Source organism: Malaclemys terrapin, chromosome 1 (genome assembly GCF_027887155.1).
Source record: "Malaclemys terrapin pileata isolate rMalTer1 chromosome 1, rMalTer1.hap1, whole genome shotgun sequence".
Lineage (NCBI taxonomy): Eukaryota > Metazoa > Chordata > Testudines > Emydidae > Malaclemys > Malaclemys terrapin.
The window spans coordinates 305105146-305118387 of NC_071505.1; the positions used below are offsets into that span (position 1 = coordinate 305105146).

Consider the following 13242-nt stretch of genomic DNA (forward strand, 5'->3'; position numbering starts at 1 on the left):
AGAGCTGTTTTTATCTAAAACACGTTAAAAGAAGCATCATATTTTTAATACAGAAAAACATGCTTTCTTCAGCAATACCCATGAGGTCCTCAGCATGCTCATCTCCCATTCACTTCAATGGGAATTGAAAGTGGTCAGCTTTTTGTGGAAGGTGTTCAGAATCAGCACCACACAGGATTGTGCCATTTCTATTGTTGGTGCCATTTAAATTTTTAGGTCTGTCATTACTTATTACTTTTACAAAGATCAGAAATCCTATCACCGTCAGGTTGGTGCACAGCTGGTTTGTAAACTGTAACCTGTATTTAGAAGAGTGACTGAAAACATGATTTCAAGAACCTTCCGAAGGCTGTGTGTGTTATTCCATAGAGAGCTGGCTAGTCTTAGTCTAGCCAGCTAAGAAGTCTCACAAAATGACAGATCCAAAGGGTAGTCTTGAAAGGAGTAGCTTTACAGGTCTGCTGTAATGAAAATAATTTTGAACTTCTTTCAAGAGGCACTCCTGTCTCCTATTTTCTTTATTACATTTTGTGAATTGTCTTTACTTCTTACATGAGGAAGCCTGTTTGGAATATTAAAGTTCCAATCCTTACAATGGCCCAGATCTCTCAGTTAAATGCACAATCTCTCTTGAAACTGTTGAAAAGTAGGTGATTAATGTCCTGTGTATTCAAAATCTCTTTCTAAATCACCTGGTCACCATAACTTTTTAAAAAATCACTGTTTCAGTGTAGGAGTTTCAGAGTAACAGCCGTGTTAGTCTGTATCCGCAAAAAGAAGAACAGGAGTACTACAGACAGTATCTGATTGTTAATAGGTGCATAGCAGAGCAATAATAAATTTGTTAGTCTCTAAGGTGCCACAAGTACTCCTGTTCTTCTTGTTTCAGTGTAATGGCATTAGAATGCTTGAGCTTGCCCTGATGCTCTGCTATGCACCTATTAACAATCAGATACTGTCTGTAGTGCAATGTATTAGGGATAATGGTGCTCAGATAGTGAAATGAACAAAACTGGGTGTGGAATATTTTTTATAATCTTTGCAATACTAGACAGATGTGATGCTTTCTTGGGGTGCTGGGACTATGGGTGATCTTGTTAGCCCCTGCCTCCAGTGTGAAGGAGTCTATCTTGTGGTAGATGGGTGTCAGCTCCAGTACAATACCAGTACAATACATTCCACCACTCAAGCACTCTACTCAGTCCTATCCTGGCCTTGCAGGTTAGCATTAGGTGCAGCCCAATCTTCGAGCCCCTTTGGAGAGCATTCTTCTGCAGTATCCAGCCTCTGTCACTGGAGAAATCACCAAGTCCTCTGTCTACAACACCAGCCTTTAGTGTTACAGCACTGAGATGAATTTACAGTAAAACCAAGAATAAATTTATTAATAAAAACCAGAAATTTAAGAGATACTAAGCAAAGGTAATCAAAACAGAAATGGTTACAAATAAAAAAAAATGTATAACACACTTCTAAGAGACTACATTATAACCTTAGCACGCTCCAATCTGTCTACAGCAGTTTTTCTCACATACAGCCAATTCTTAGTGTCACCAATCAACATGGCTGGGGATCTATCATTCATGGATGCAAAGAGTGCTGACCTCTTTGTTCCCTCAGTGTTGGGTAACAAAAGGATTCCTTCCCCTCCTTCTTATAGTTCAGAAAAATTTTGAAATATATTCTTTTGATGCGTACACCCAGACAAAATTTCCCCCAACTAGCATGCAGACACAATGCTACCCATGCTGTTTCTTCTCACACGCCTCTTAATTTGCTCCTCCTGTTTTGATCGGATGTAAATAAACTTCCCATTGGTTCTGGCTTCACCATGATCAGGTTACATTAGCAACAGGGAGATAGCCACTGGCCCTCCTGTCTGGAAGCATCATATCAGTAAGTATCCATAATTTCTCATATAGTGTTAATACATACATTTCACAATGATATTAATGACCAGTGTGTAACTGGCTTCCATTTGATCGATCATACAACATTCTTTATAGATAAACTGTATGACAGCAATGTGTCAGGCGTATTGAGTTTGTCAGGCCTGCAAGAGTTGCTGACACAGCGCAGTGAATCACCAACAGGCCTCTGTGTCACAACATAGGGCAAAATAAAATATTAACCAAAAGCAGAATAAAATGGATATGAACATAATTTAATGTTCACATTTCCAAGAAAACATCAAATTTGTATTATACAAAATTATAAAAACTGAAACTGTTAAAGAAGAATTTCCTTTTGAAAAGTATAAAAAATGCAACACTAACTTCAACAGGCTCCCTTATATATACTTCAGATAGAGGAAATTGGTTATTACTTATTTCTGAGTGCATATGGGGGGAGGGATAGCTCAGTGGTTTGAGCATTGGCCTGCTAAACCCAGGGTTGTGAGTTCAATCCTTGAGGTGGCCACTTGGGGATCTGGGGTAAAATCAGTACTTGGTCCTGCTAGTGAAGGCATGGGGCTGGACTTGATGACCTTTCAAGGTCCCTTCCAGTTCTAGGAGATGGGATATCTCCATTAATTAATGGAACAACATTATCATATCCCCAAAATACTGTTTACTTTAGTAAAATCAAGTCAACATACATCTCAATTATAGTTATTACACTGAAATCAAGGAATGCTGGTACAAAGAGGATGGCTTCAAAGTTCAACTGATCAACGTCATGAAACCATCCCTCCCCCTATTCATGAAATCACTCGTCTTTTTTAAAATCCTTCTGTTTCACTCCTGGATAAATGGAATGATAAGCTTGGTCCCATCTAGTGTATCACAGGATGTAAAAATTGTGAGAGCACTACAATTTTGCTTTATGTACAGGTTTTTACTCTCTAGTTCCCAATCTTACTACTCTGGTATCCATTTCACCAGCATTCCAAGAAAGTAATCTAATATTGTTCTAAATCAGTGATAGATTATGCCATCACCTCACATATTACAGGCTCCCTTTTGTCTCCAGTCACCACATTCTTGATAAGAGGCGTATTACACATACCTTCTACTAACAACATTTTTAATGTGAATGTTCAGAAGTTCTATCCATGAGAATAATTAATTTTAAGTGATTGAAGGATCAGAAAAAATTGATCAAACATGCCAAAGTGTCAAATTAATATTCAGTATTCATGCTAAGCAAAAGTGGCGTAAACTGCAAACGTATTTGAGAGAGAAACAAGATTACTATATTAGAAACTATTCTTGAACCCACTAGGTGTGCAATGCAAGAATGAACAATGTAACAGTTTCAGTAACAATGACTCACTAAGAACTTCTTACTGTCTCGGTGTTTCTTCCATATCCTGTAAATAAAGGAAGTCTCTCAAAAATAACATACAAGTAGTAGTACTTTATAACTTTATTCAAATCTGAATGTCAAAACTGAGTGAGACACCTTTTTTTAAAATGAAAGCTGAGATCTTCACCATACATTTGCCCCTCTTTAAAAGTCCACTACAAGCAGCCTAGCAGAGGAGTCTGACATTCCTAGTTCACCAATGAAAACTTCTTTGATATGCCTTTTTCCAATGTAAAGTTTGCCACGTACTCTAGTTCGCATCAAGAATTTTTAGATAAACGTTACTGAAGTTTCTAGGACAAGCTGCTTTTGAGATAGGATGTACGTAAAAAGAAGCATTAGAACACTTTTAAAAACACGATTCAACTATTTATTCTAAATCTCATATTTTAAGAAGAGTTTATCGAAATCACCTCAAGTTTGACCACCAAATACACATGCAAAATCTATTCTATAGGGAGGGGCTGTGGAGGGAGGGCGGTGGGTCTAAAAGCCCTTTACCACACTCTCTGGTGTTGGCAGTGTGTGATGCCCTCCAGCCAAGACCTGCAGAGAAGCAAAGGGGGGTGCGGAGGAAGTGGCTGACCTCCACCATCAGAGGCATGGCTGCTGGTGCATGCTACAGGGATGCAGGAGCGACCGTCCATCTGGCACACTGCCCTTCCGGGTTCACTCCTCATGTAGAGATGAGGGGAGAGGGGCTGCTTGCCCTGGAGCCTGTTCTGTTCCAGTCCTATCTGCCTCATGGAAGGAAGAAAGCAAAGACGACCCCACCCAATGGGGCTGTGAGGGAAACTGTGTCCTGCCCACAGAGCTGGCCAAGCTCCCCAATGAGACACTCAGTAAAGGGGGTGGAGCAGAAGACAATTTCCCCAAAAATCAAATGCAGCCCTGGAGCACAGCTGGGAATTACACAGACAAATTACCGAACCCATGTGTTAGTCTAAAAATTTGAAATAAAGTTTGCAATTTCCCTCAGAAAAGCTCTGCAGCTGGGAGGTCTGGCTGAGCTGCTGGCTGCTGAAGGGGCGGGGAACCTAGGGGATGTGATAGATACTATGGACACATGGAATATCTAAAGACTATTGTATCAACTTTAGAAATGCGATATATATTTTTATGGGCTAGGGATTTAAAGAGTTTCCTGTATAAACTAATAATCACTAAGAGATAATTAATGCAAATCCTCAGGCAACTAACTAATCTGGAGAAGACTCATGTCCTGACGGAAATTGCATATACTAATTTGACCTAGTTCAAGAGGCCTGACAAACAATAAACTGACATCTACATTAAGTGACCATGCTGATGTAGGAAGAGAGGTCATTCTCCCCCAATCCAAGAACTGACATGAGACTGTGATCCAGAGAGACAGGCCTTCTGAGAGGACTTGAAGTCCTCTGAAACCTTCCAGGGTTTCCACAGGAAAGATGGGTGACACCTACTAAGCTAGACATGCACGTAAGCTATTTATTGTTTTTTAGATATGTTTTCTCCGCAATGCTTTTGTTCTGAATAAACAGAACAGGCGGATTCTGCCTGATAATGATCCAAAGCAGTGCAGACCTTCATTTTCATCATCTGAGTCAGAAGCCACCAACTGAAGATTGATTTTCTTTTTTGGTGGTTCAGTTTCTGTAGTTTCCACATTGGACTGTTGCTTTTTTAAGATTTCTGACAGCATATTCCATACCTTGTCCCGCTTCGATTTTGGAAGGCACTTCAGACTCTTAAACCTTGGGTCAAGTGCTGTAGCTGTCTTTAGAAATCTCATATTGGTACCTTCCTTGCGTTCTGTCAAATCTACAGTGAAAGTGTTCTTAAATTGAACATACGCTGGTTTGTCATCCGAGACTGCCATAACACGAAATATATGGCAGAATGTGGGGAAAACTGTGGAGTAGGAAACATACAATTTTTCCCCAAGGAATTAAGTCACATATTTAATTAACACATTTTTTTGTAATCGGTGTCGTCAGCATGGAAGCATGTCTTCTGGAATGGTGGTTGAAGAATGAAGGGGCATACAAATGTTTAGCGTATCTAGCAGGTAAATACCTTGAATCGCTGGCTACAACAGTGCCATGCGAATGCATGTTCTCACGTTCAGGTGAGATTGTAAATAAAAAGCGGGCAGCATTATCTGCTGTAAAGGTAATAAACTTGTTTGTCTTAGCAATTGGCTGAACAAGAAGTAGAAGTGAGTGGACTTGTAGGCTCTAAAGTTTTACATCGTTTGTTTCTGAGTGCACTTAAGTAAAAAAACATTCTACATTTGTAAGTTGCATTTTCACGATAAAGAGATTGCACTACAGTACTTGTATGAAGTGAACTGAAAAATACTATTTCTTTTATCTTTTTTTACAGTGCACATATTTGTAATAAAAAAAATATAAAGTGAGCATTGTACACTTTGTATTTTGTGTTGTAATTGAAATCATATATTTGAAAATGTAGAAAAGCATCCAAAAATACATATAATAAATTTCAATTCGTATTCTATTATTGTTTAAAAGTACAATTAAAACTGTGATTAATTGTGACTTTATTTAATCTAGTTAATTTGTTTTGCGTTAATCGCTTGAGTTAACTGTGATTTATTGACACCCCTAATAATAATCACAATTAAGAAATACATTCTTGAATCATGCAGCATGAGCACAGATGGCTACAGACTCATGGTGGAAGAAATATAGCATCTTAAAGGATATGCTTTCAAGGAAAACATTTACATTTTTCATTGATCAAATTTTTTGATAAAGGGCAAAAATGCACTTTACAAGGTTCCATTAAGTGTCACTTCACTCAAACAACGTTACCTTAATTTCTTCCTTTGGGCCTCCATACACTGAACTGATAGCTGGAGTAGAGGCAAGGTATAAAAACTGTTTACAAAATAATATATATTCGATAATAGTTGCGGCCTGTGTAATGTGCCTACTCTGTAAATAAATAGGGGACTCCAGGCTCTTATATTTTCAAGCCATTTATGATGACTTAAATGTAAAAAACTTAAATTGTTATAATGTGCCATTATATGAGAGGACAAAGCAGTGATGTTTCGATCTGTTGGTATTTTAGCCTGTACAAAAGAGAAAAGAGTGCATAGTGGCTGAATGTAAAATATACGTGATATTGTTCTAATCTGCACAAAACACGACCAGATAACAGAGCTTCTACCCTCAAAAACCTGCTACCTTATCTTCTTTCAAATATCTCCTTAACTCATTTTTGCTGTGATGCCTATAGAACACTAACAGCCTGATAATGACTGCACCAAAACTAAAGTGGGCCCGATTTTGTCTGGGGCTTAGCCAAAGAATGGCAGCTCTGCTTTTTTGCGGGGGGGAGGGAAGAGGAGGTCAAAAACTGCTGTAAAAAAGATGCTCGGTGGTCAGCTTTGCAGCAGTGACTCACCCTCATCCCCCCCCCTCAGGAATGTGCATAAAGGTATGAAACCTGGGTGGGGCAAGGAAGCCAGCATGTCTCCCGGGAAGCAGCAATCAGGATTTTTTAAGCAGCATGGCTCCAGGGGCACAGAGAAGGGTGAGCTCAGGAAAACAGGGGGCTGTTTCCCCCCCGGCCCCGGAGGCAGGGAAGGGCAGGCAGAGAAAAATTGCAAGTAGGACACATGGGGGGTGAGTAAAGCTCAATGTCTACTGTAGTCAGGAGACAGCCTGGCTTCAGGCTCTCAGCATCCAAAACAATCAAGGTGCACTGGAAGAGGGAAGGGAAGGGGAGGCAAGGGAATTTAACTATTTCATGTACCAGAGAGCAGTTTGCTGCTCAGGTGCCTGTACCTTGTCTGGAAAGGGGACAAGCAGGCAGCAGCTGCAGCACAAGGCAGTCCCAATGGAGCCAAGGGCTGGAAGGGGATCCAAGGGAGACAGTATTGCAGCAGGGACAGGGTATGTTCATAAGTACCGGGGCTGCTAATGCCCAGGGTGGTGTGTTTAATAACCCAAGGCATAACCTAGGGCAGCCTCATGAACTGAGGGAGGGAAATGACCGAGGGGAAGCGTTTACACATGCAGGTGGGCAGGCTGTGTGGATTAATGGGGTAGTCAGCGGAGCTGTGCAGCAAATACTCAGTGAAGTGGTTTCTGAGGTTTTCTCCACAGCATTACAACGCTTCCAAAGGACACAAGGTCACCTAGAACCAGGAAGTTCTCTTCCACCGAACACAAGGGATGTCAGTAATTCTGATCACAGGGGTGAGTGTGATCTGAACCACACAGAGGATGGGGACATGGATGGCAGAGGTGGTATCCGGCCTTCCAGCCTGGCAAGGGGTGGCAGTTGCAGGGGCCACAGCCAGGTGCAGAACGGTGCTCAACCAGTCCCTCAGTGGGTTCACCTGCGGGGGACAGGAGTGAGGCTATCGGGGTAGTAAATACTCTGGGCCCAGGAGTGGGAGGTCCAGAAGCCTAGGCAGACCCACCTAGGGGTGGCACTTTCAGTGAGGGCACTGATGGTATTACACAGCTGCTGCAAATTAATTTGCATTTACTACAGCAGCTTCAGGCAACTAGGTGTGCAGGGTCTGCACAGGGCGACAGGGCAGGCCCAGTATGGGCTCAAGTTTGGGCAGCAGGACAGGGGCAGGCCCCCGGCAAGGGTAGCAAAGCCCATGTTGGGAACGAAGCCCCTGGGCACATGGGAACACATCGGCCATCAGGGCAGGTATCCTCATGGGACAGAGTAGAGAATCCTGAGGGAGTCTGTGGGGGAGCAGGGCTCTGCGGAACTCCCTCCATGCAGTCCTGAGTATGGTTATGCCGGGGTGGCTGACCCGATGGGAGTTCACCTACTCAGTACAACTAAATATAAAATCCTTAGAGGCGAATACGTGGATATATTATCCCTATTGCACAGGGAGGTGTTGACAGACAGTAAACATGGGCAAGGGAAGCAAAACAGCGAGCTGCCCAAGGGTGCCTAGAACATGGGAAAACTGGGAAGCTGCCTTCCTCATCTATGCGGGTGTGGATAGTACAGGCCTACCCAGAGAGGAGCCCTGCCTTGGTTAAGTATATGAATATAATTAGGCGGGCACACAATATGTTTAGGGGCATGGTTTTCCTGGTTTAATTATGATGAGCAGTTTCAATTAAAGGCAGCAACGCAAACTGGGATAAGGTGGGACATACCTCATCACACACTGTGGTTGGAGTGGATGACACCAAGAGCGCCAGGAGTTCACACAGACAGTGGTGGGGACAGGTGGCGGAATGGGCACGGGCTCCAACGCCAGTTAGGCCAGATGTGTTAAGGGTTCCCATATGAGATTACCCTAACAGGGCAGATGGGGCATATTTGTGGGAGGGGTTTACAGCAGGATTTCGGATCCCTGTTGTGAGAAATAGAATTCATTTGATGTCAAAAAAATTTCAGTCAGTAACTGGGATGGGACATATTGTTCAAAAAAAGATTGCACAAGAATCAAAGGAGGGCAGGATAACTGGGCCAGTTAATCAATTGCCTATAGCACATTTGAGAGTTTCCCTCCTGGGGTTGGTCCCCAAGAAGACCCCAGGGACATACCGATTAATTCATCACCTGTCATACCCACAAGGTGGCTCTGTTAATGAAAAGGCTATGCCCATGGGCTGTTCAGTATCCTGTGCAGCTTTTGAGAAATTCAGTACAATGTTGCACTGGGCAGTGGTGCGGACAGCGGGACTAAACGAAGGGGTGCATTACTTGGATGATTTTGTTCGCAGGGCGAGCTGGGTCAAATGACTGTGTTCACCTGTTGGACACATTTCAGGCCCTGGCTAAAGAGTTGGGGGTACCTCTAGCGGAGGAGAAAACAGAAGGCCCTTCCACTACATTGACCTACGTGGGCATTGAGCTGGACACCAGGGAGGGCGTATCTTGGCTCCCTCAGCATAAGCTTCAGGAGCTATCAGGGTTGCTCCAGAGAGCACTGGGGGCTAGAAAACTCAGGCTGCGGGAACTGCAATTTATTTCGGGGCACCTGAACTTTGCTTGCAGGGTTGTGGCCCGTTGGCAGACATTTTGTGCCCAGCTGGCAGCGGCAATGGCTGGCATAGCCAGGCCACACCGTTACATACCAGTCACTAGAGAGATGAAGGAAAACTTGGGGGTGTGGGAAAGTTTTCTGAGTTGATTTAATGGGATATCATTGTGGAGGGAGGAATGGTTATTACAAAGGGGGTTAAAAATCCACTCAGATGTGGCAGGGGGCACAGGTTTTGGGGTGTTTTATCAAGGCAAATGGTGTGCACAAAAATGGCCCGCCGCCTGGACATAAAACAGGGTTGTGCGTGACATGACCTTCTTGGAATTTTTCCCCATTTTAGTTGCGGTGGTGATTTGGGGATCGGAGCTGGGTAATAAAAGGGTGTGCTTCTGGTGCGACAACATGGCAGTGGTACAGGTTATCAATCACCAAACTTCCAGATTGCACAGGGTTATGAAGTTGGTAAGGGCGTTTGTTCTACAATGCTTAACCTTCAACATCTGTTTTTCTTCAAAGCACATGCCGGACATGGATGATGGCATAGCAGACGCCTTGTCTCGTTTCCAGTTTGACAGATTTTGTAAGCTTGCACCAGGGGCTAGCAGGGAACCTGAGCAGATGCCACTGGCTCTCTGGAACCTTGGAATGTGATGTGGTCGGCAGAATGGAGATTTTTGGCTCCAGCGTCAAGTTGTTTATTTTGTTTTCTTTTAAGGAGTGTTGTCAATTCCAGGATCCTGAGAATTGGTCGCTTATGCGGCCCTCTGTTGAGGGCAGTTGTTGCAGTACTGGGTCAAGGACAATGCAGCTGCTGGTGCCCCTTGAGGATCACACATGGGACAATGGGTTCTTTTCCCCCAGTAGGGCTGCTAGCCAAGAGGCCATTTGGAGATGTCTGGAAACCCGGCGGGGTTGGGGGGGGAGGCAGCCAAGCAAATTGCTGGCGCCTCCTTGTGGCGGATGTTCAGAGCATGTACTCCACAGGGAGGGTAGCCAGTGACCAGATAAATGCCCTGGTAAAGGACTTAAAAGGAGGTACGGGATAATGGAACAGAAGGGAGGGGGTTGGGGACTCCTATGATTGGTACGGCTGGGAGCCAACCCCAACCCAGTTCTCATAGCTCTCCTTAACCCTCTTATGAGGATGGTGGATGGTAAGGTCCAAGCCATGGCTCGGCTGGGGGACCTGGATGGAAACAAAGGGGGGCTGGTGGAAGCCCCGGAGAATTGATTTGAATAAGCATGGATTTGCCTGCACAGAACACTTTATCTGCCAGGTAGTCCCAGGCATCTATATAATAAAGTTGCAGCCTGATTAAAACCCATAATAAGTTGCCTGTCCTTGTTGCGGTGTACCCAGACAACAGGCAGACAGTACTTTGTGCACACGTCTAGTCTTTACAAAAACATGCTCATGTTATTTTTACCTCATGCTCCCTCTTCCTGCCCCCACCAGTTTGCTCGTCTACTACTCCTGTCTCATGTTGAGGTAAGTCAGACTGTAAACTCTCTGGGGCAGGGACTGTCTTTTTACTATGTTTGTAGAACTTCTAGCACAGTGCCCTTTTCCCCCCTAATTCCTGACTGGGGCCTCCAGGCACTACTGTAATACAAATAAAGAAATAAATTGTTTAATCAGAATTACAGTTAGTCGCACCAGCACTATCAGTTTTTCATTTCAAAGGCCTTATACATTTATGCTGTCAGCTTTTTATTGGCAGAATGCATGGATACCCTACCAGCCCTAGTTGTCAAGGGACTCAGACTCCCTTCTGCGTTCAGTGTCAAGACAGAGTTCTTGAATTTGAAGTCCTATAAGAGACTCGCTTCAGAAGGATTGCTGTAGAAAAGCAAAATGGAAGTTCACAAGCAGCTAAATTAATGGTTAGCTAACCACTGTCAATGCCTTAATTTATTACACTTCTTCATTGTCTACAACTACACAAATACTGTAGAAAGCAGTTTGAAGACAGGCCTGCTAATGCTGAGAATAAAAACAGATATGTAAATATGGAGTAATACAGAATAAATTATCACCCAAAGTGATCAACAGGCATAAAGATGAAAATTAATTTTTTATGCCATTTCTATTCTTTGTATGTTACTTGAGATAATACATTTTATAATTTGAAAGAGCAAAATGACCTCCCTGCCTCCCTAATTCTAAACTAATTATAAGACTACCAGTGCAGGAAAAATGATCAAGGTAATGAACACAAAGTGCCAAATTACGGTTTTGGATGTGAAGCGATGCAAAGAAAAGGATTTCAAAATAAACAATCACAAATATACATATAAGTGCAATCAACTGGAAAAAACGGTGTCCAGGAAATATGGTTAAAGTTCATTACAGGGGAGGTTCAATAACTGTTTAAAAACAATAAATTATTAGAGAAAATTGCCGGTAAAAAAAGTTCTATCATACACTTAACTGAATATGATTTTATAAACTGGAAAGCATTTTTTAAAATTAATTCTGCTGTCAAATATATTTGACTTAGATTCATACAACACTTCAATATTTTAAAGCCATTTATATTATATATAAATGACTAAATAATTAGCCATGTGTTTGTGAATGTAATGTATTTATTAAGAACCCTGTTAAACTTTGCGGATCAAAACAAGGTAAAGAGGATGCCCTGCAATTCTAAACAAAATCCTTTCTAGTTAAAGCACAAAGAAAGATCAACATCTAAAAACAAAAGGTGTCAAGTCTTGCTAAGGTCTTAACGATGGATATTTCTACATTTGCTTTGTGTCTATAAAACATATTGAATAGGAAGATTGTCCTCATGATGATCAAAGCCTGCTTCAGTGGTCAAAAAGTCAAAACATAATTGGCTGAAGCTGAATCTTGCTATGGTCAGTGTAGAAAGACAGAGAAATGGCACTGCCCCTTGTATCCTCTACTGCTGGAGTTCTGCTGCCCCAGATTTTATGGGGTAACTAAGGGAAGCACTGTGGAGTGCACTGTGCCACTGTTCTAAAAAGAAACACTACTGTGTATCCCCTTCCACTGTTTGCTGCTGATGGCAGCATATCGATAAGCCCCTTCCACCCCAGTTGTAAGATCACTGTGATTTGTGGTAGGGTCGACCACCCAGTGCTGTCTTGAGCACTAGATAAATAAACTACCCTGCTGCTTTTGTGATGGGGACGGGGCAGCCTATGCCTTCTTTCCCCTATGGCATCAGTGGGTAGTATCTAGTTCACTGGATACTTCAGACAGTAGTGTTTCCAATATAGTATAAACTATTCTGCCCTAGCATGTGTTTGCAGTTCCATTGAGTTCAATGGGAGCCTCATGTGAACATCTGAGGTTCTGGGTAAATCCAAAATTTTACGTATTTTACCAAAAAAAGGAACTACCAAATTTTGGCTTGTATGTTGTCAGTTTATTAAATGTTCTCTGTCTTGTTCATTTAGATTCTGAGCTCTTTGGGACAGGGACTGTCTCATACTCTGCATTTCTACAGAGCCTGTCATAATGGGAACTCAATTCTGATTGAGCCCGCTAGGCGCTACCTTAACACAAATAATAAATAACAACAACAACATATTCTATACCCCACCATTCACCACATAAATAATAGAAGTCCCTGTTCAGTATCAAAGCACACGTTTTGGTGCCTGTGGGACAAAGGATGTGCTCAGACACCAGGTGGAGGAATCCAGGAACATGCTAATGCATGTAGCACGTTCTACTTAAAGATGACACCTTATGCAGCATATGCACGTTTGTGAGTCACATTAACTACCATGGAAGGATAGTGTGCATATGTAACCCATGCCTGCTTGGTGGGGCACTCTGTCTCCCTCTAGAGGCACCTAGCCCACCTAGAGATTGATGAGTCTGCTACAGTCTTGGCTAAGAGTAGTGTGGTTTTTAGCTCATGCAGTAGAGACTCATGTATTTAACTCTAGAGGTTCCAGATTCAATCCCG

The 13242-nt window shown here is 42.6% G+C and overlaps 1 protein-coding gene across 8 annotated transcripts in view; it reads right to left on the minus strand.

Moving 5' to 3' along the window:
• FRY (FRY microtubule binding protein) overlaps window positions 1-13242 on the minus strand; it is a 422104-nt gene that overhangs the window by 229916 nt on the left and 178946 nt on the right. The window contains exon 2 of one of the 8 annotated variants that reach the window (XM_054015343.1): window positions 3277-3313. The exons of the other annotated variants lie outside the window; for them this stretch is intronic. The gene's annotated coding sequence lies outside the window, so the exon portion shown is untranslated. The remainder of the gene's footprint in view (window positions 1-3276; window positions 3314-13242) is intronic. 8 annotated transcript variants of the gene reach the window in all.